We start from the raw sequence: 24,995 nt of genomic DNA, 5'->3' as shown, positions 1-24,995 counted from the left end.
GTATAAAGAACATTAAACCACTTTAAGAAAGTACCTTTATTTAAATTTGTACAGTAAGTAACGATCATCAGCAGTCATTGACACATTAATATATTCTTTGCTGGCCTTTTTTTATCTGCCTCACATGACCAGTCAAGATCCAACTAACCATGATAGCAACTATGTGAGGATGTTTTTATGCTTTGCAGTCATTTTAGCTAAATGCTAACATGATGATGATGCTCACAGCAACAATGCTCAAATGCTGCTCTTAAACTGGTTTAATACACCGTTTTTAGTTTAACGCTTATCATGCTTACCTGTGCTAGTTGGCACAAAACATAAAGCCTGGCGGAGCCTGATGGGAGTGATTTGTAAATATTCTGTTTGAGTACACCAAAGTGCTACTCAGCTTTAATCTGATGAAATACTTCATTAAAACAGGTGTCGAGATGTTTCTCTTCAAACCACAAATGTAAACCTTGTGGTGACACTTCCTAAATCAGTCAGGTGACTTTTATTTTTCCTCTGTGGGACGCTAATACCTTCAGTAAATTTCTTGGCAAACTTATAAAAATGTTGCCTTGTGTGAGCCTGCCTTTTTGGGTCCTATCTGCCTGGTTCTTTTTTATCAAAGGTTCAATCTTACTATATGTCCTGCCTTAGAATCAGTGCTATGAATGTGTTGCTCTAAGGGCTTTGAACTTTGCAAACACTGTTTAGATGTCCACGTGTTTTCCTTGATGTTATAACAAAAAGTTGCCTGTGAAGTGGCCCTTTATGACAAAGCAGAAATAAATGATCAATTAAACAGACAAGTAATACAATACATCAACACAGAGAGTGTGAGCCCATTGTCTTTTATTTAGTGTTTATGGTACTTCATGTTTGTATGATGTTAATGCTTAGACCATTTATTTTATGTCACTGCTGAATTTTCTTTTCTGTTATTTTTCCTGTCAGTGAAGAGTTCAAGTGTATCGTCAGAGTTTGAGTTACAAAGAAGTTTAACCATTATATAGGCTTGGTCATTGTGTTGATTTCACACCTCTTGTCTAGCCGCCGCTTTGATGATCCGTCAATAAATCCACCGGAAACAAGTGATGTTGTGACTCTTTTTTTCAATCCGACGGTCGAGCATGAAGTTCAGCGCTGGGACAGCCTTGTGCTTCACTGCGCCAGTATTGTCAATTTCCTGACTGTGTGAAGACATACAGCCAACATAACTTATTTTTTTAACAGCCCGGCCCTTTGAGAGTGTCCGTGGCTGAACCATATTTAACCTTTCGGTGTCAGACCACCCGCCAGTGGCTGGGCCTCTGGACGCCCATTCAACACCTCAGCGGCACCGACAAGCCAGCCGAATATGATATAGAGCTGCATCGCAGACCAGCGGCACAATTTATTCCCCACGAAACCCAAACATCTTTAGAAGTTGTGTTGTGTGTTGCTTCACAAAGGATCTGTAGGTCACAATGCCACAGCAGCAGTATAAATTAGATTTAGTTTGAGGTGGTAGGTTTTATGTAGAGAACGTCTACACCCTGCTCTTCCCATGATTAAAAAAACACTTTTCCCAGATGATATCACACACAGGGGGTCTCGCTGAGTGAGAAAAGGGAAACAGCAGCTTTATTATTGATTTTGTCATTTTTGACTTTGTTAAGTTTGAGTAGTAAGAGCTGTTAGATTGATGAGACGTCGAAGGAATATTTAAAAATCTTTTGGTGAACCTGAATACCAATAAACGTAAAGACGAACATGAGGAGATGAGTTGATTAAAGTAGTGTATTTATAGCATCTGAAGCTCTTGGTGTGTATTTAACTGCGTGGCAGTAAGGATGAAACTTTGACCACTTCAATCTGCGATAAATCTTCAAATTAATAACTAAATGAATAATACCTTGGGCAATACAATTCTGAAAAGGTGTAAAGTCCGAAAAATTAAAAACACAAAGGTTCAGGTCCTTACAAAATCTCAAAATTGACATGTGGTGTTTGGTTTGAAAAAAATGCCTTAAAAAAGGAGGTTCTCATCTGGTTTAGCCTCAGGACCCACCACCAACTCCTCCATGAAAAACCGCAACCGAAATATCTGACATTTTTCAACCAGTCAGATTCATTTCTATAAATGATGCTGCCGTTAAATCTGATTAATTTTCCCACTCACAAACCTTGAAGACTTATGTCTTCAGGCCCTGCTCATTATTTAAAGGGTACTAAAACTGAGTAAAGTTTCAAAAGCAAGTTGTACTGTTTACCTCAGAAAGGTCAGGATGGAAATGAGACGGAGTTTCTGCTGGTAGAGATAACTTTCCAAGGTTTTAAAATCAATCTCGATAAACAGTTCTGAACTTTTTTGATTGTATTTCATTGTCTCACTTGTAAATTAAACAACATGTGTCCATGAATGAAGCCTCCTTTCAGTGACAAACCCTGCCAACTTAAGATCTTTGTGACTGCCCAATGCTCTTCTGTCCCTGAGAAGGTGCTGGCCACGAACGTAAGCACACCAATATCCATTTTTAAAAGCTAAGTAGTCACAACATGTAAAGTGCTAATCCAGAAGTACCCTAAACCTGGAATCTTAAGTAAACAAGTATCTCATGCAAAGATGATATGTAAATATATTATTTACACAATCTTAATTTTGATCAGCTGGGCGGGAGAGGAGGGTCGCGAGAAAGTTTAAGTGACACAGAGAGCGTCCCGTAACCATAGCAACTAACTCGCACCTGACTACATGCGAGAGAGAGCGAGGAGAGGGAGAGACCAACAGAGAGACACAGAGAGACACAGAAGAGAGAGAGAGAGAGAGAGAGAGAGAGAAGGAGAGACCAACATAGAGACACATAGAGACACAGAAGAGAGAGAGAGAGAGAGAGAGAGAGAGAAGGAGAGACCAACATAGAGACACATAGAGACACAGAAGAGAGAAAGAGAAAGAGAGAGAGAGAGAGAGAGAGAAAGAGAGAGAAAGAGAGAGAGAGAGAGAGAGTATAAAGAGAAAGAGAATGCAGAGAAAAAGATGATCATGTCCCTGTATGAAAATGGCTTTGAAGTTCTGGACCTCTGAACTAAAAGCTGTTGTCAGCCTTTGTTACAAAGACACTGAAACAAAGCACTAACCGGATCATACTGGTTTGGTACAAAGTCAGTTTCAGTGCCGTTAGCTGGTGGCTAACAGCTTATCTTACTTTGAGGCACAAAACAAACAAAAGGCAAACATGTGGATGTGAAATTCTCCTTATTTCACAAAAAACCTTATCGCCTGACCCCTTTGTGGTTAGTTTACGTGTATCCATGATTCAGGTGGGTCAACTATTTATTATTATTGTTAGAAAATCTGGATTTCCAGAGGATTTATCCAGAAGTCTCACATCCCTGAAATCAGACTCTCCCTATTAGTAGAATTGATATAACCTACTATTACAATTCAACAGGATTTGTTGACTATTTAAAAAAAACCATTAATACTTAAAATATTTGCACAAAGAAATTAGGTGTGAAATCAATGTTCCACACCTCTTGTTATGAAAGTGGTCTGATTTTCCACTTTTATTTCATTCATCAGTATGTCTCTACTTTCACTCTAAACTCCCTGTCCATCAGTGTGTCGCGCTATCCTGACCTTTCCCGATTGACACCCAGCAGTCCCAGATGACCAGCGGACTGCAGGACAATCCCAGTGGGTTAATAATTAGTGTGAGTCCGCAGTGATGAAGGCCTGACCCCAAGCATGGCACAGCAAGTCACGGGCAGCCCACGGCACCGCTGATAAATGAACGACAGCTACCGTGGATTCTCTCGTTTGTGTTTTGAAAGGAGAGTGGGCAGCATACCTTCAAAGAGTTCCCCCTTTTTTTTAATATATAACTGTCGATTCAAAGAAGCTGGAAATGAGTGGGGATGTGTGTTTGAAGCTAAAGCACATACTGTAGCTCTAAAGAGAATTGTACCACTCTGCAGCACCAAAGGGATGAAAATGTAATCTTAATAATTTTGACTTCTGAACTTTATTTCAATTTTCTTTAATGGTTTTTGTTAAAGAGTAACACATGAAAAACATTATCATTCAATTGTTGAAATCAAGTTCACAAGTAGCACTCCCAAATGAAGGACTGTAAAAACACATGAAGAGAGCAGAAAAGGTTATGTGCACCCTGCCAGTCTCTGCTCTCTCATGTGACCTCCATTTTTAATATATGTTGCATTACACACACGTAAACAGAGAGGCACATGCCAATAAAAAACACAAACAACACATATTGCACATTACCAGAGTTGCACAAATTCCTCATAAACATAAAGAAGAGAGAAGAACACCATGGTGCTGTAGCACAACTCACACAGCCTTAAGAAACATTATTAATAAGTGTCTAAGTGGTCCATAATGTTTCCCCAGTTTGACCGTGTAACAAGCCTTGCATTGACTTTTAGCAGGCTTCATATGTGAGGGTTAGGGGAGAGGGGGGGAAGTGATGCTCAATACCAGCACATGAAGCTAGCTTGTTTATCCTGGGAAACTCAAAATCTGCCAACCATTGGTAATCTTGCAGGAAAAGTATCTCTACCAAAAATGTATGTTTAATTGGTAGTAAGACCAAAAATGAATAATGTTGAACCCAATTTTCATAAAACTTGTTAAAAGCTTGTAGCGGTGACCGAAGAAGAATCCATCACATTTCAACCAAGAGCAATTATGGACTGGATCTAGATGACGTTACAAAAAGCTACATATAGCAAATCTTACTCAAAAACCAAGTGGTTAGTTCGCACGCCCCATGTACAGCGGTTAAAGTACTCGAAGCAGACAGCCCGCGGTTCAAATCCAACCTGTGGATACCTTCCCAATTGTCATTCCCCTCTGTCTCTGCCCTTCATTTCTTGTAACTGTCCTGTCACTGCAAAAAGCCCAACAATAAATCTAAAAAAAAACAAAGAATCTCTCTGTCTTTCTATATATATATATATCTATATATATATATATACTGTATATATTGAGATGATGACTAGACAAAACCATGTATCGATATATTTTAAGCATTTCTTGAAATATTTCCAGACATAGGTATATGTATAGAGTTGTACTTACAGATTAGTTTATGGCAGAAGTCTTGCACCTAGGCTTTGGACTGAACTAGTTTGTTTTGTTTTTTTCTGCATGCTTGTGTGTTCAACAAAGGGGATTCCAGCAAAGGGAACACAGAGCTGCATGGAGATAAGTATGACAGAGAGAAGAGAGAAAGTCCAGCAGAGAGAAAATGACAGAGCGGAGCAGAGGCAGTGAGGCAGAGGCCGTGGCTTTTCTCAAAGACGAACATTAATAATACGACGAGGCACAATGGAAGCACTGAGATCAGAGAGATCACCTCCATTGTCCTGACATCTCCTACTGACATCGACCGTTCTGCTGAGGGGAGAAGAAGAAGAATAGAGGAGCATAACCTGGCTGCTCACCATGCCCCTCTTTTTAAAATACATAATGGCCTCTGGTCCGCTGTGATGCCTTTAAAGTGTTGAGGTAAAGGCCATGCTTCAACTCAGTCAACAATGACTAATGGTGGGATCTGATGTTCTGAGAGCTACTGTGGTCTTTTAAAACAAATTATTGGGGCATTGGCGCCCTAGCGGTTAGTTCGCATGCTCCATGTGCAGAGGCTGCAGCCCTCGAAGTGGGTAGCCCAGGTTCAAATCCGACCGTTCCCACTTGTGTTTCCCCACTCTCTCTCTCCCCAATGTCCTACACTATCCACTGTCCTGGCTTTACAATAAAAACACAAGTCTTAATAAAATAAAATAAATAAATTGTTGAGTCACCACAGATATTTCAGGGAGTAGTCCTTTGTTTAAAATTGATGTACTTCTTAGTTTTGCATTGATTTCTGCTATATTTCTATACAAATATTCTAGATTTTATGCACATGCATCGTCATAAATTCCCAAACAGGCAAAGGCATAAAAATGCAACCGTAACTGAAACAAGCAAACAAATGAGCCATGTTTTTTGTGAATCACATAGAATAGAGTCTTAATTCTGTGTTTCATAAAACAATCAAAAAGATGATTGATATTTTACAATACTTTTTATTTTGTCGTGAACATTGTTCAAACCTTTAAAATGTTAAGTGTTAAAGTGTTTTTTTGTTGTTGTTGTTTTTTTCAGTAAACGGAGTGTTGCTGAGATTTGTGGACGTTTTTTTTGACATTTTTAATTTAAACTATTAATGATTTGATTTTTTGATGGAACAAACATTTATCCACCACAGCTTTGTGTGTCGGTATGTGTCATGGGTCAGCCTGAACAGAAGGTGGCAGCAGCGAGTTCCATTCATTTAAAATCTTTATTGGTATTATAGCATTAATTCATAACAAAACTTATCTGAAGTCTCCTGACAAAAAACAGCTAAAGACATGCCTCGGTGTTAAACTATTTACAGAGAACCAGCATCAATCTACCATGAGCAAAACACTCACCAACATCAAGCAAACAGTGGCAAGTAAAAACTTTGAACAGGTTGAAACCGTGAGCAGAACCAGCCGTCTGCTGTGAATGTGTTGGGCTTGAAAAGTGAGATACGGAGACAGAGGAAGAAACAAAGAGACAATAAAAAGAAAAACAACAGCACAGCAACAATAACAGCTAATACAGACCTACAGCTACAATACAATTAACAATGGTAAAAGTTTGTGCACTATTAGCCTGAACAGCATAGTGATGATAATAGACTCATAGCAGTTAAAGGCAACAGGTTTAATACAAGCATTTAAAATGATGATGATGATATTATTGAGCCTCTCAAAGATTAAACTTAGCATTATAACAGTGATAATAAAAACAAGACTGATGATAATAGTTATATCAGTTGGAGTCAGGCAGATCCACAGACCGTCTGCAGCATAGATCCACGTGGACCTACAAGGGAGCTCAGTAAGTCCTAGAAATATTATTTTTCAAAGGAGAGGGCCAGAAAATAGAAGGGTCTACCTCCCATACATTTTGAGAGACTGTAAGTACCACCAGCGCGCCTACATTCTGGGAGCATTCTTCAATACGGCACTATGAGCTCTTTAAGATGGTGCCTGACCAATAAGAGCTTTGGTCTGCAGAGTTTTATACTAAACCTATTTATTAAAATAAAAACAAATGTGTGATTAATGTAACCTTATAAAAAGCCACCTACAATATTATCATCGGAAATGTAATGAAGTAGAGGTGCTAGAAAGTGTAGCTAGTTCACCACAGTTCCTATTCAGAGGGCGGATTCAAATAATCAGAAAGTAGAAATTGCAGTTGTAAGTTTCAAAAGCTGTCAACATAACAATCACATACAGGTAACAAACAGGCAACATAAATGAACAACTGATAGAGTTCAGCTGCAGTGCTGATCATCACACATTTCATTGGTGCGGTTTCAGATGAGATCTGTTCAATGCAGCCTTCTATGGAAGTGTCAGCGAGGCCCTGAGAGGCCGCAGAATATCACAGTGAAAGGTGGAGCTGTGTCAATAGAGCAAAAGGTTCAGTGTTTGTCCAGGGGAATCCATGTGGTCATTAATCATCTGACTGGACAGCAAACCGACACACTACTCAGAGGTGGACAGGTCTGGGCTTCTTGACTACAACGCGTCCTTGACCTTATCTGTGCTTTTATGTTTTATTTAGCTGATTTTCACACTCGGTTATCATTCTCTACATTCCTAATTGTAATATTTTCTTTGTTTTATTGCATCTTCAGGGATGTAATATCCAACGTGGATACATTTTGATTGATTTATTAGGTGTTGAAAAAAGACAGGTCACTCTATACTGCTGATAGGACCCTGTACATTACAGAGGGCAATGTCCCAATTTTCAGTTGTTATTGGCCCTTAAATCAGTGTTAGCCCTGAAGCTACGTTGTCCTAAGATCAGGTGATGACCTCAAGTTGAGTCACAGGAAGATTAATATTGATTACTTTAGAGAGGGTTTGGTAGCTAAAGTTATAACTTTACACTTTTTTTATGATATAAGAAAAGAAAAAGCAAATAATCATATATTAAAGGCTAAATTTATGGCGTAAAATGATCAGAGCTTCTTGTCTCCTTACTGTTCTCCTTTCGTCTGCATCTGTGTTTCCCCCTCTGAATGCTTTGATGTTTTCTTGCCATCATTCAGCAGTGTTTATTTAAATCCTGATGGACCTGAAGGCCTCCACACTTCAAGTGTTAAAGCTCACCCTTCCGTCTTTGGCAAAATAAAGAAGATGAATGTTTGCAAATCTGAAAGCAAACAGCCGAGATTGTCAGCACTGTGGTAACACGGTGTAGGCCAAGTGAATGATGATGTCGCTTAGCTCGCTGACAGATCACTTAGTAGGGCTTGAGAAGGATGCGTTCAGATTTTCCTCCTATCCTCTCCGCCTCCTCCTCTCCTCCTCTCTCCTCCCATCTCCAGGGACAGAGCTTTTGTCCAGAGCCATTTTTCAGCCAATTTATTTCTTGATGTGGTCTAACCTGGGGCATCTCCCGCTGGGGAGGATTTATGTGGTGATTAATGACGGGTATTTAGCCCAGGTACCTTTGGGAGCTGGAGCCCATCTGCACAACACTGACAGGTACAACACTGCACTCCAGGAGCAGACAGGACAGGACAGGCCTGCAGCAGACTGCATAGAGGCAGACAGGTGAGATGAGTGTCACCGTGCCGTTGCCAAACACTGTAACACAACAGCTGCAAAGTGGTGGTCGCCTTCTTTTATTAGCGAAGACTTTAATTTTGTAGATTTACAGAAACTCCTGGTATGTGTTATTTTGTGTTTCCCTCAATTCAAACTAAATTTTTTCAGATGGTTTTCCCTGCATTCTTCCACATCATCACACCAAAAAGTGAGAGGACCTGCTGGCTGATTCCAGATGATTTAGACATCTATTATACGCATGAACGCCTTGTCTTCTTCACTCCATCATACACCATCCCTCAGCAGAACGGGTCCAGATGCCAGAAGGACCCTAATGAGATTAGGCTGCGGACAGGTTGGTGGCCAGTAGCTGTCACAACTACTCTGTCTGTGTGCGGCGAGATTAATGTGTGTGTGTTTGCATGAAGGCATGGGCTTGCATTAGTGTGTGCACATGATGCACAAGTCTCCGTGAGCGAGTGTGCGTGAGCTGCCACACTGATGGTGATTAATGAGCGAGGTAATCCATAGTCTCGTTCTGTCAATGACAGACACATCATGGAGCCTGATGAACAGACTGTGCAGCTCCATCAGTCAGAGCACACGCGCACACACACGCATACACACACACACAGGCAGGTAGCACAAATAAGGAGAGCAAACTCTGTGTCGGTGTTGACAGCCTCCTGGTTGAACTCCAGTTCATTATCGCGTCAGAAAAATCAAATAATGCCCATATAATTGATGATTTATCGAGAAGCCTTGGATACACCTTTTTCCCTTGATAACGAGTCACTTCCAGTTGTTTTCTTCTCTTGTTATCTTTAGATAACAGCGCTGGAATTTGGTGATAAGTAGTCAATTTAAGTTGTTTTCCTGAGATCTCAACTTATTTTTTTGTTATCTCAAGATAACAAAGCAAGATATCATCGAGATAATCAGACAGGTGTAGTATCAGACCAACCAAAATGAGCAAAAGTTATCCAAATATTCAAAACTGATGGTCAATCATTGTTTTTAAACTTTAGACCAGTTTTGGTTTAACCTTGTTTTTCCAAAATATTTGAGAAAACTGTTCAAAAAGAAAAGTATCATTACCTACTATATGGCTCCATAGGCCCTCTTTTATTCCTTTCATATGTCAATGACTTTCATTTAATTTATATTTAAATATTTCTATCATCGGCATGTCAAATGGAAAGAGCTCCGACTGATAACAGACAAAGATGATCACAGGTTGATTGTTCACATGAACAGAGTTTCACATCTCTTCATGTTAAAAAGAGTGTGTGTACAGTCTTTCTGATCCTATCCAGCCTACTGTCATAGCTAATAATGTACTTGAACATGTTTTCTATCTTTAGTTCTTAAGTGTTATTATTGATGACAAGCTTCATATGTGTCCAGTACAGTCAGATTTGTCACTTACTCCAGCTGGAAGGCTCCATTATTTCACAGCCTGCTGTTCTTAAACATTTTCGATGTAAACACACTTCAGATCGGCATTTCTGTATTTCTGTTTCTTTATTATTTACTTCCTAAATCTTTGCACAGCAGGTTTGTTTTTTGTAACTAGGTCTAAGATCCGCTGTTATCACACGGCCCGTATAGTCGTTTCTACAGAACCAGCCTCGGCCAGATGTCAATAAGGTTCAGAGGTCAAGTCATCTGGAACAGTTCTTCTGCCTCACTTTGCAGTCACTCTCATTTGGGTTCTAAAAGATCTTAAACATGTGCTTTTCAAATATGATTACAGTATACAAAAATGATTTGTCAATTGTATTCTCTCCCTGCTTAACTTTTATATGACCAAATAAGTTAAGCTTTGTAACAAGACTTTGCATATGCTATAATCATAGGTGAGTTCCTTTTACAGGCCTTTAGGGTTATTTTTTGTTCCACCTGTGCATTTCATTTATTAAAATCTTCTTTTTTTTGCATTAATAAATAAAGAACTAAAGAAAGAACACAGCTTGTGAGTCTTGTCTTGTGAGAAAGGGATAATTCTATGGCAATCCAAAACAAAATAAAAGGCTGATAACATGCCATGCTTCAATTCCCCACACTTTGAGGTAAGTTAAGCGTATTTCTATGTTCGTTCTGTGCTTTTGGAACTCAAGGGATACACGATAAAAAAGTTGAGATGTTGAATAAACAATCGGAATTATCATTTATCACAAGAGTCAATAAAATTGCATAGATGCATGTCTGCTTCAGGCTTCCCGAGATGAATCTTGGACAGCTAGTTTTGACTTTTCTTCTTTATCATTAATTGTCGTTGCAGCTCTGTAGATATACACCTCAACACTTAGAACTTAGACCACGCTCATACAATGCTAACGATCGGCTGTCCATAAAGCCAGCAGTCTGCGTGCACAAAGCTTGAAGCCCCGTGGCCCTAGACTTCTTTGAAGCCCACTGAGATCAAAAAGCAATGCTCCATGGAGCACGGACTAGGTGAGGTGCACGGGCAGAACAAGAGACGAATGGTTGGAAGCGAGGAGGGAGGGACAGAGGACAATGCCTGCAGGACAGGGCCACTGACTTCCAAAGATAAAATCATATTTCGAGGGCAGGCGTCCAAAAATCCCTGTCTGCCCGCGTCTCCCCTCCTGCCTTTCCTCCTTTCTTCTCTGAATATGGACAATGACTGTTTGCATTTACAGAACCATAAATCAGAGGTGCCCATTGCCACAGAGCAGCTGGCACGTTTGCCAATAATTATAATTATTAATCATGCCGATTTCATGGTCTTCAGCGGGACCGCAGGAGACTGCAGGGGACAGGGTGCGGCTGGCGCCTCCGGCCCACAAGGCAGGCTGCGAGGGGTAAAGTGGTCTGCAGGAGTGGGGGAGGATGAGACTGGTGAGAGGGGTAGTGGAGAATATTGTGGCGAGCAAAAACAAGAAGCAAAGTTGGAAGAAACTTTAAATACGAAAATGCAAGTATGTGTCGTTCTTATAAACAGTTTAACACAATTTATTTTGTTGTTGTTTTGGGGAACTTTTTTCAGAAACAATTTTGTGCCTTTTTTTTAATATTTTTACATTTTTTCATCTTTTCTGCATTGTTCAAGTATATAAAGCTTCAGGTGATCATTCGAATCACCAAGCCTCTGGAGGACTTGTGTTTAACAGCTCACATTCATTTCAACAGCTGTTGTCAGCTCCCTCCTCCTTGTCCTCAGTCCCTCTGCTAACCAGCTGCCTCATATAGAGTCCAGTAACGCATTGTGAGGAACTGCCAGCTTGTGTCATCTGCCTTTCACTTTTACAAAACTGTAAATACAAACACGACTGTATAATTAGACGGTAAACTGGTGGAATATGTTTTTTCCTATTAAAATGTTTGCAACCTGGAAGGATAGCCATGTGGGTGTTCTCTTAACTTGTGTAAGAATATGTTTATGTGTATGAACATATGCTCTCCTGTTTGCATTTTGTTTTTGTCTGTATTCATCAGTGTTCTTACATGTTGATTATATATAGCACACTGGACAGATGGGAGCTGCACGGGTGTGATCAACAGAGATCTGAACCCTTTTTTTTCTTACTAACAGTACAACCAACAAATCACAGGAGACCTGCAGGGGCCAGCTCTGGTCTGAGGTCAGCACATGTCTGTGCTGGCACACACCTGCTAACAGATGTGTTAAACAAATCTGGGGACAAATTGTGCTTTAAAAGTGTTGTCACAGCTATCAGGTGGATCAATTGGAAAATGATAAAAGAACACATTAAAAAGTATAAAAATATAAAAAGATGTTCAATGGAAATTAAATGATTTGTTATCAGCATCCTTACAGCTATGCTCATGAAATAAGAATACTGTAATTTAAAGAAATACAACTAGGTTAGCTGGATTGTTAGCATTAGCACTGCTTATTGTTGCATTGAAATTATGTTTATACAAGTCAAACACTCAGGATCCAATTCACAATATAGACACCGTATATATTTAAATTGCTGGATTCTACCAATGTCAATGTAATCACATTATTACGCACTAACATATCACAACAAGCAGTAGCATCATGCACACAGTTCTATCTGAAACATAAAGAGGTTGTTGGCTGAGTTATATGGGTATATAGATATAATGGTGATGCCATTTAGCTTGATCAAACCGTGAAAACATCACAGGTAGTTATGCCACCTCAATACTGTGTTTCACTTTTATTTAAAGTAAATACATTGACTAATCACGATGTTACTTAAGAGTGCCAAAATGACTGAGTGTGCTAACAGCGAAAAGTTACGGCCAACAGAAACCTGCTGAGTGACTGCGTGTATGGTTGTTGAAGCAGGTGTAGTGAAAAATGTGTAATAATTATTTTTGGCATGTCGACATTATGTAAAGACCTCTATCGGATAAAATAAGTCTTTCTCAGAATACCATTTTAAATATAGACTAAAAAAAGATTTTGATCTCAGTTTGCCAGTAAACTGTGTTTGTGAGTATCTAAATCAGCTCTCTGTGCTTCTCTCTGGGTCTCAGCGGGAGGCGGCAAAATTGACAGCAGGTTTGATGGATGACCTCCTAGTCAACTCTCCTTCTCCATCTCCTCCCCTCTCCATCCTTCCTTCTCCTCCTCTCTCCATCCCTCTCCTCTGGCCCTCCTTATCCTCTCCATGCATAACACAGCATCCCCTGGGCAGCGTCGGACAGGGGGCCGGTCTGGGAGGCCAGACCCAGAAACAAAGCACTCAGTGCCATTCGAATGCCCTCCCTCTGAGCCCCCGTTCTCCAGGGAGAGTGCTCTCTGCTGGGCCGGGGCTGTTAATAAGCTGCTAATGAGGAAACAGACCTCTATTCTCTGCTAACATCAAGACAGATGGACGCATGCGACATGTTTGTTTTTGACTTCCTACCGATATGACGGATCAGATGGAAGAGAGGCTCTGATTGGTGATGCTAGATTTGAAGACATGTGATTGGTCATGATTTCGATGTCATATTAAGGGTACTGCTGTGAATAGCTTGAAAAATGTTATTATTTAAAAATACAGTGCATTTATATTGTGTGGTGACTGAGTCTTCTCAATGAGGCTCTCATTTATTTTCAAAAATAAAAACAGATTTTTATCAATATTTTCATACTATAAGCCATAAAAACTATTTATTTCTATTTGGGCTGTCAGTTTTAACGCATTCCTTCGATGCGATTAAGGTCAGAAATCAATGCTTTTTCTTAACACATTGATTGTGTGGTTCTTTTTTGTTCTTTTAGGCACCCTGTAGCTAAGGCACTGCACTAACAGCAGAGACTCCCTGTAGGCACAGTGATGGAACCAATGCGCCTTTGAATGGCTCATTTCACTTTAGAAAACTCAGCTGACAAGTGAAAGGTAATACCACCTTTAGAGATCAATCATTTCACTTTCTGACCGTCATCTTTACCTGTTTTCATGTACTTTTCCGTCTGTAACAAGTTTATATTTTTCCATGTTGAGGTAAAGTTGTAATCTTCGGTCTCCCATAAAGTTCCTTATTTTCATTCATAATAAAAGCAGGTTTGTAGCCAAACAGGAAGTACCCTTAGTTTAAAACAGTACAGAAATACAAAATAAAAGCATAAAAAAAACATTTTTTAGTGCAAAATAGTGCAAAGTAACAGAATTTAAAATGTGATTAATCGAATTTAAAGGTGGCAAATATTGTTCAAAAGTAGACTACAGATTAACAGTTTAGGTAGATGCCTGATTTTATTTGAAATTTCATCTTAACTTTAGACCAAAACATGCAAAAAGTACTCACAAGTTACTTGATGGTGTTGGAGGTTTGATATTTATGCAGTTTTAAAGGTCAAGCTCTTTAAAACTCACCCAAATACAGTAAAAAATTTATTTAATTTGATAAAAACAAGGAAAGATAAAAAAAATAGAAATTAATATGGAAATTGGGTGATTAATGTGATTATGGGTTATGGGTTAACCCATATTCCTTATTAAAGGAAAGAGGGATTAAATAGAGTTGTTTGAAAAAGGTGGCAGTTTTGCAGCGAGCAGTGATGATTCTAGAGTCACTTGGGGCCCTAAGCAAGAATCAATTAGGGGGCCTCCAACCAGCGTTCATCACAATTATGTCTGCCAGTGTCCCAACGCTTACTCCTCTTCCTCTTTTTTCCTGTTTCTTTTTTCTCTCCTATAGACTCATTCATGTTTCATTTATCTTTGTTGAGTCCTGTCAAATGGGGCCCCATTAGGGAGGTTTCCTACTGTCATTGCAAAATCTGCAAATTTTGGGCCACTGCTTTGGATGGAGTGTGTGATCCCTCAAGCAGCATCTCTGGCAGCAAGGGCTTTATTCTATCAACACAGAGTAATATTGGACATGATCAACAGCTCGCCACAATCTTTCGTGTCTTTCCCCAGGATGAATATTGTGACTAACTGCACATGTCCATCAACATCCTGGTTTGATTTTACGTCTGTAAAGCAACCTGCTTTCTCTGTGGCCTTCTTTCTCCCAGATTGTTGCAGGAAGCGGCATGCTGTAAACTCTGCAGGCCAGATGTGATCCAAAGAGACAACTGATGGTATTAAAGACACCAACAGGACTAGGAAGTGTGCCTTTTCAAACTCTACTTTGTCTACTCGGGTCCAACAGTGCAACAGGAGGACTGACAGGAGGTCCGCACTCAAGTGCCACACTCTCATTGAAAACTCATCCTCTCTGTGTCTCGACAGGAGGCCCATGCAGGGCTGTCTGTGCCAGGCAGGCAGCCTGGCTGTGTTGAGCAGCAGGGGGCATAACAGACAGGTATTGATATGGATTTCTCTCCAGTAGGCCCCAGCAGAGAGCCTGGGGACAGTTAATAGGCCTCTAACGGGATGACCAGCCCGTGGACGGCCCCCACTGACCCCCCAGCACTTGTTGAGAAGGGAAGATGATAACAGATGGAAGGGGGAAAGGCTCTCTTCCTGTTTGACGGACAGAACAGGAAAGGTGGGGGGGGGGGGGGAGTGACAGCTCAGAGAGGGGCATTAGAAAGCGACAGTGCATCTGTAACTCACAACTTTCTTTTTTGTATCTGTTACAACAGTTTGAGTAAAGGGCCTTTCAGATAGGATGCGGTGGACGCTACATGCCGCTCCTAAACCCATTTTTTGTCCATGTGTTGCACGATGCAAGAGCTTATATGCGAGTGCAGAGCAAGGTCGAACTAGCTGGGGGTGCCCACTGTGCAGAAGTTAAGAAGCTTCAAACTAGGATGCAGCGCTTTGTGACATCATCTCTGCATGTCTTATAGGAGGGTAACACAGATCACAACAAACGCTGTCTCACCTTCCTGAGCTCTGGTTTAAAGACCGTCCAGGTGTGTTTAAAACAGCAGCAGAAATGTGTGTTGCGCTTCCGAAGCGGTAGTTATAGAGCTTCAGCTCCTGGACGAGCCTAAACTCTCCCAAAATCCTGTCGTGCCCTGAGGATTTCATGAACACACATCCTCTTCAGAGTTGTGGATATCTTGGCCATCCTCTCTGGTGGTAGTTTGCGTCATGGTTAGCAGCTGCTGGATTCCAGTGCAGCATCCAGTGGCTATTAGAACAGCATCTGCTGTGGCTGACATTTTCAATATAGCCAATCAGAGCACTGCTGCTTTTATGACATTATGTAGTAGAGAGAAAGATGCTTTTGCAAAGCTGCACTGGGTTTGTGTGTGTACGTTTTACATATCTCATTATTGACTATTTTGTAAGTAAACACACTTAGATGCATGTGTTATTTGTATCTTTATGTGTCATTTGAGTACCCTTGTTGCTCTACTTTGCTGTAAAAAGTGCATTTCCCCTGATGTGGGATCCATAAATGAATCTTATTAAATGATAAGATATTCATTTTAATTTCTTAACAATGCTCTAATGCATCACAAACGTTAATCCCTCCTTAAGCTGCTTAACAATTCAACAAACATTTTTACTGATATATATATATAGTATTACTATTATACATATCGTCTGAAGTCTCGGATAAAAAAAAGAAGAAGCTGTTTGCAAATCCTTACCAACATTTAACAAATCAGTGCGCACAGATTTGTAAAACGTGGATGTGGATTCGCAAACAGCTTTTTTTTCTTATTCCTACCGGAGCCCTCGTGGGCTGAAACATATCAAACACAGGCTCGATGACCTTTTCCACTACACAATAAATTGAGATATACAAACATAAAAAAAACGAACTAATACATAAGAATTCAGATTACTTTTGGAAGATGTGAACCGCTAACTCAACTGCTACCTCCCCAACAAGAAAATGTTTGCAATAGAACAAACAAACAAAGCTTTTATTGCTTTAATCGTCACACAGTGGATTTGTTAATGTGTTTCTGTCCTGCCTTGTTTGTTTTGATCATTTTGTTTTACACAAGTTGTCGTGATGTGCAATAAAAATCTAGTTATTCTTTGAAATATGCAGTAGTCAAGCATGAAATTACTCTCTGGTAACAGAAGGGTTCCTCTCTCTCTTTCTCTTTATGTCTCTTGCTCACGCACACATACACACATGCACTGACACACACACACTCAGACACACAGGCACACACCCTCATTAGACTTTTTAAACGGTTTATCTGAAACCTCCGATTAAACCAAAACACATAAGATTTAAATATTACAGGTGTTCAACCAGGTTTAATGACGTGTATGAATTTGCAAATCATCGTTTCCAGCACACCACTATACACAATGCAGCACACACACAAAACACACACACACACACACACACACACACACACACACAGCTGACACACATCATCCCCCGGCCGTCCCTGTGTCCTGTCTGATTGGGTGAGGTCTTGAGGGAGTCATTAAGTACAAAGCGTTAACATCTGCCAGACATTACTGAGCCAGAGCAGTTTTGATATGTCCATATGATGACTCTGGCCCATACAGACATTTGTGTGTGTGTGTGTGTGTGTGTCTTTGTGTGTGTGTGTGTGTGTGTGTGTGTGTGTGTGTGTGTGTGTGTGTGTGTGTGTGTGTGTGTGTGTGTGTGTGTGTCTGCCCAATGCTGCTGTCACTTCTGGTTTCACACCCATGATAATGCCTGTTTATAATGAGAGCTGTGCTTTCCCCGTGTGCTTCCCTCTCCGCACTGCTGCTGCGTTCACACTGCTGAGTATTGCCAGGCGGCGCTGGTATGGACGGGCTGCTGACGGATGTCTTTACAGCAACATGGTCAGATTGTTTTTGCTCAGTGATCAAACTTTTGATTCTGACCAAAACATGGAAATAATACTTTTATTTATTTTATATCTTTACACGCTTGCATGACTGAAGTTCAGGGCTATTATGTTTATTAGTATTTATTGCACTTATACAGTATTACATTTATTTGCAATAGGTAATAAAATGTGATGTTCCATTGGAGAGGCAAAAACATGAAGTAGCATTAAGTAAAGTGCTTCTCTAAAAAAGATTCTAATCCATGCATGTTCAACTCTGATCTCTGAGGTAAAATAAACATGTCTCTCTTTGACCTCTCCACCAATAACCACCTCGTCCAGAACGTCAGAACGTGTTGATGCATTATTAACATGTTTATTTGTTCTCCAACTAGCTGTCTGGGTGTTGTGAACATTGATATTGATCAAAACCACCAACTGTGATGGAGCCTGCCTGGCAGCACTATCAATGAGGTCCAAGCGTGCCAGCTGAATCCAGGCCAGAAGGAGGAGGCTAATGTGTGCTTCAGCAACAACGGCAGCTCACAGAGAGGGTCAGGTAGCAGGCTAACGCCTGGGTTAACAGCCAGATCACATGTTCACAAACAGACCTGAGGAAATGTAATGAAATCCTCTGAGAAACCTTAAAGGAGATTGAGTTTCTTTGTTGAAGAGCCTGTGAGATATACTTTTATCCGGTCAGCTGGCAGTTGGAAGAGAGGGAACATCTGGACAGAGAGCGAGACAGAGAGAGAGAGAGCAGGGAGGTGTAATCTCTACGTTACTTCTTCTGCCAACTCAGGCATGATGGACGAGAAGGTTAGACTGGCTGTAGGGTGTCACTGTTGGCTGATGCCAAGCCACGTACCCTTGTATGACGGGTGTAATGTCTATTTTTACACTGCTGCCAACAGAGATGTTGGTGTGTTCCTCAAAGGCATGTTTGTATTCTTTGAGTTTAGCTACAAAAGAAAGACAGACTGAACAACAACTATCATTAAGTCCATGATCATAATTACTGTTTATACAATTTACAGCATCACCCACCATATGATTTATAATACATGTCAAACATGAGCGTGTGTGTGTTTGTATTTGTGTATAAAGATATATGCTTACATGTACATTTGCATACTTTTAAAAGTCTCATAATAAGCTAATCCTTATATCATACGCCTTGTATGATCTCTGATTTTGAGTCATTTAGTTGTAAATGGTCATCCAGCATCTAAGATATGAAAAAAGGATCAAGGCTGATGTACATATGTATCTGGACCCCTCTGGGTCTAACATGGCCCCTTGTGTGTTTTCAGTCTGTTAATCAATGGTGGCTTAAGCCTGTGTCCACTTTCTATGATAAACTAGTCCTCTCTGAATTGTAGCTTATTATTTAGAATGCATGAATGGTGGTGTTTTAGATCATATACATGTTACAATTTAGGGAATAAGTTGAGAGAAAACATTACAACTCAAATTAATTACTAAAATATAATAACCTTTTATTGACTTAAACGCAGAGTATGTAAAATCCGCCACCAGGGGGGTCTATATCGAAAGATTAACCAAAGATGACGTCAAGGCTGGCGGGGGAATCATGGGAGTGATTCTCTTCGCTATTTAACGTTTCACATCTGTCATGGCGGCTCATCATGCCGGCTGTCGCGACAAGACACGTCCTGTTACAACTATAAAATTACGGATTTCTCTGGCTTTGATAACTGTTGGAAATATTTGAGGCAATGTAAGTACTTAACAAAAAAAATATGTAACATAGATTTAGTCCATTTTTTATTAATTTAGATATTTGAATGTAAACATTGTCATAAAAGTCAACATATTATATCTTTAAACTGGACTAATACTGTTTTGAACTTTCATCGACTAAAATGGGTAAGAAAGACTAAAATGTGACTAAAACTTATAAACATGTCTGTCTAAAGAGAAATACTCAAACTCAACATCAAATAGCTGCCCAAATAAAAACTGTGCATGCCAAGGTCTCGGAAAAATAACTACAAAATAAAGGGCATGAATTATAATCCATCAGATGTATCCATCAATGGACTCTACACTTTGACCATTATGTAAGAACTCCTCTTCATGTTCTATTGCTCTTATAAAAAGCCTACCTTCCCTCTCCCTGTAAGTCTCAGGTTGTTTGAAAGTTGTATCAATTACAGCATTTGTACTGCAAAAGAAGCTGACGAGCATTAACCACTGAGAGCATTTCATATATCCACTAAAGAAGGATGTCATGTTGCCTTCACAGCCAAAACAACTTGGTCCACATTCAAATTCCCTTCATATCAGAAACTTGCTTTGCCCCGGTTTTCATTTTGTTGTCAGTGCAGGAGCATAATCAAACATGTTTTTTATTTTATTTTGGACCGGACTGTACAAAGAGGTGGTCTGATCTCTCTATTTGTGATGTCTGTTCTTGGCTTCAGTCGGGGCTCTTTCTCCTCACGACCATGTTTCACTTTGTTGCCTGACTCTCCCCGCTGAGAGGGGACTGTCACCCAGCGCTGTGCCAGGCCTGGATCTGGCATACACACACACAAACACATACATAGACAATCTTTGCTTCTTCTCGTCTCCTATGTTAATGCTCTGTTTTTCACGGTGTCATCTTTGCGAGAGACTGGTTTCTCCGGGCAGATTTGAAGCATGTGGTGGCCAGAGATTTAGCAAGATATATCTCTCCCATTAACATCTGCTCCCCTCTTTCCAGAAGGCCAGCACACACACCATCCCACACATACACATACACACACAAAAGCTGTGGTTCATCCACGGTTGACAATCAAGGACAGTTGGTTTTGAGCAGTGTCAGGACAGTAAGACTCTCACGGGGAGTCTCCAAACTACAGGCGACTGGCACACAGACAAACACTCAGAGAGCACATTTACGGCCAAACACTGAACGCCATCTGTCAGTCACTGTAGGAGGACATTACTGCTCACACACACATACATACATACAAACACACATGCAGACACTCTCTGTCTGGCTGAATCTGCATCTATTACACAAAACTCACACAAAAACTGGCTCGTGTGTATGAAAATAAAGAGTGTTAGTGTGTGTTTACAAGTTTGTCTTCTTGTGCATATTTTGCATGCTGAGTAAACACAGCATGTCCGTTTTGTCAGGATGGTTCTCTGTGTGTGTTATACAGATTTTATTTTACAGGCCATTAATTAATAATATTGACAGTCTCACTTGATTATCTAAAGGGGAAAACCATAGTAGGTTTTTTTTTTCTGACTCAAGGTACATTCAAAACCACAAACTGAAATTTATCTCTACAATTTATGACTATTTCCTTTTTGGTGATTTTTCTTTTTTTTTCATTTCCTGATCAATCTTTTAGAAGATAAAGTATTAGAAAGTAATTACCCAAGCTGAGCTGTTTAGAAGAATCGCTTTGTTTTAAAAGAGAGCCCAAAAGAAAATACTGCTACAATTAAATACTTACTGACTCATCATGATATAGGATTTGTTTTTATTAGAGATGCATTAAGTATTTTTGTGATGAACTGGAGTCATTCGAAGTATTCCCACTTTCTGCTCTTTCATACTCCAGAAACTGCACCTCAACTCTTCAGATGTCAATATTATCTCCTTTTTACGTCCTTATCTAAAAGCAACAATGACTACTAACATAAATTCACCAAACAATCTACATGTAGGTAATCTAACAGGTACATTGAGCTCAAACTCAAGCAGCTACAACAGAAAAAAAGCTGCTTGGTGCATCATTATAACACTGTATAGTCTATATCAGAGGTCTCAAACCTTTCTTCATCTGAGAGCTACTTTGAAAAATGAAAGTGGCCATAGAGCTACTTGCATCAAATCGATTGCATTTAATTACATCAGCTGAATTAAGCTACTGTTTGTACACGTGTGAAATTGAAATAAGCCAATGTTTATCAATAATCTTAAATTCACATCAAGGTCCAAGAAAAAAAAACATGAATTTTTTTACACTTGTGATTGTGCCACATAGTAAGCTACAGTATGTCGCTGAAAATTCACATAAATTTCCTAGAAAACATTACTACTTTGCACTTGTTTTATGGGCCAAAAATATGAATAGTGGGAAGAGGTGCACTTACTGTCGTCAGAATTGTTTTATTTTTTTAACACAGTCGGTCAACCTAAACGTGAGCTACTTAAAACCTGCCCACGAGCTACCTGTCAGAGAACGCTGGTCTATATGATAATATGAGGTTTATTCAGATCAACTATTAGTTATTTGTCTTTTAGTTGGGTTTACTGACAATATTTGAAATGCAGCTCTTGTACTTGTAATGACGTTTTAATCCCTCTCGTGTAGTAGCTACAGCTGTCAGATAAAAGTCTCTAGAAGTCCAATATTTACTCTGATAATGATATAGAAGTAAAACGCAGAATCCAGTTTAAATACTTAAGTAAAGTACAGTACTTGAGTTTTCATCACTTTACATATTTTTCACATAATGACTTTGTTATATTTTCATAATGTTTCATCCTAACGTTTCACAGTTAAGAGGTTTGATTTGAATTGTACTGTATGGATGATAACACCTTATTAAAGTCGATCTGTTTTCCATTGTGTCTGAAAGTCCAAACCACAACAGATGACACACCAGCCTGCAACAATAACACACATGAATGTCAATCTGCATCCCCATCCTCTCACTTACCGCGACCCTGCGTGGACAAAGAGAAGTGTCAACACCACCTCTCTAACTGCACAATTAACATGCAAATGAGCTCAGTCGCTAATGGCTATGGCAAAGCGCTCTTATGATGGAAATATGCTTTCTGTTTTGGCAGTATGGGTTAAACATTAGTCTGTGGAATCAGCTGAGGACAAGAGGGCAGAGGGCCCCGAGGCTTTCCCCGAGGGCAGAAACACAGAGAGAGAGAGAGAGAGAGAGAGAGAGAGAGAGGGGGATGGCCTCTGCACCTGCTTCTCTAACTATGACTATGACACACACACTCACACACACACACACACACACACACACAAACACACACAGAGCACGATCGAGCTGTTATAATCAGCCTCGTTCAGGCTGTCAGCCCAGTCAATAACTTATACCCTCAACTGCTTTTGTTCTAGCAGCAGCTCGCCTGATGCGTTCACTGCCCCTTATTCAACTGAAATTTATTTTCAATTGCTGCCCTCAGGCTGCAGCCCTGCAGCCGCACACTGACCGAGCGAGTGCACAAACCAGCAGAACATACACACACGCCCACCCCACACACACAAGACAGAATGCAACAACAATCTAGGATTGAATGACAGATATTGACAAAAAGTCTGGAGTTAAAAAAGCCGGAGCTGGCCCTAATGTGTTTAAACAACTGGAATAAAACAGGCTTATATATTTGCAGCGTTGTAAAGCTCAAATCCAAGCATCTTGTGTGTGTTTGCTTCAAAAGAACTAAACAAATTTCAGATTTTCAGATCAGGTCGGATTTGATTATTGTCATCTATAGATATAATACCCAGTAAAAAACAAGATTTTTATACATCAGAAAACTCACATGAAATCAAACGATACATATAAGGGAAATAAACAACCGATTCCAATTTTGCTGTTGTCAGTTCACCAAAACATTTAAGGATGTTTAACCTACATTTCATTAATCAAAGACGTTCTTTACTCATCATGATGAGGAAACTATAAAATAATATCTACTGATCCACTCGCTGGACTTCTCATTTAAAGTGTAAGGTTTTGGAAGAAGCATTAACAAGCCCACCAAGTGAGGCTGACAGCAGTTGTTTGCCTTGTTAGCATCTGTGGTAAAGAGTGAAAACAGGCCTGTTAGTGTGTGTGTGTGTGTGTGTGTGTGTGTGTGTGTGTGTGTGTGTGTGTGTGTGTGTGTGTGTGTGTGTGTGTGTGTGTGTGTGTGTGATGAAAAAAGCAGTGTTGCTTTAAGTGATAGACCTCGAGTGGCTCCCAGTAACAGGTGTGTGCTCTTTCAAGGACCCGTCGTTTGTCAAGCTTCATGAAAGGAGGAGCTGCTGGCCACAAGTCCATTCAGTCATCGCTGATCCGCCCTGAAAACCAAAACACAGAGGAAGTAAATCTCACATCTGTCTGACAGTACTATTCATACTCTGTTATTGAGAACTCTATAATAGATCATCTTAAAACAGAATAAGAAAGAGTTTCCTCACTTATACTACTTCTCAGTGGTAAACCTCTGACACTTTTTATTTATTCTTTTTTTTTTTTACTTGGCCTTTGTCTGGTTTATTTGCATATTAGGCTTCTGTATACAAGGCTTTCTTACGGATCTTGTGCATGATGGTGATGATGATGATGATGATGATGATGATTTGCACAGAGCTAAGCAACATTAGCTGCAAAGGCAATAAAGTCCACTCATTTACCCATCTTTTCACACTTGATCCCGCTCCCCTTCTTGTTCATGAGGATTTCATGCTTGCATTTATAAAGTAGAACAGAAATAGAACAAATCAGAAAGAAAAACAAAAACAAAGTGCAAACTAAAAAACTGTAACTTTTTTTCTGCCAGTGAAAGAATAAAAAATGAGAAAAGGTGAATTAAGATCTCGGTTGGATTTACACGATGAGGTGAAAAGAATAAATAAAACACTGAGTCAAATGAGGATTATTTTCTGAATACTGGCAGGAAGATAAACCTCGTCATTATGACTAACAAAGTGACAGAAAACTCAATATCAAACCATTGTTGGCAAGCGCTGAACTACTTTATATTTATTTTAAAAGGAAGTTGAAATGAAGAGGGAACATTTTAAAACTTAGTAAGAAACAGTCGCGTAACCACATGATCGTCAGCCAGATTTACAGAAACGTTCAAAGCATTCATTTACATTCATCTCCTAAATGCAACTGCCACGGTTTGCATTTGTTTTGTGCATGTTATTTGCATGCATGATTGTTTTTGTGCATCATTTGGTAGCGCGCTCACAAATGATCCCCCTGCATGAATGTATGAGAGCTGGATGGGCAGCAGTGGCAGCAGCAGTTGTCTCCGCTTTCCTCGGCTCCTAATTAGCCAGAATTAAGAAGTATTTCTCGGCCCATTGAAGAGTCCATTTCCTTTGAAAGCAGAGCATAATAAACCTTAAGTAATTACCCCAACTCATGACTATTAACTCGCAAACCGCCAGCTTCCCTTGACAACATCCTCCTCAGTGTT

This window comes from Labrus mixtus, chromosome 6 (assembly GCF_963584025.1).
Source record: "Labrus mixtus chromosome 6, fLabMix1.1, whole genome shotgun sequence".
Lineage (NCBI taxonomy): Eukaryota > Metazoa > Chordata > Actinopteri > Labriformes > Labridae > Labrus > Labrus mixtus.
This window is presented reverse-complemented; position numbering follows the sequence as displayed.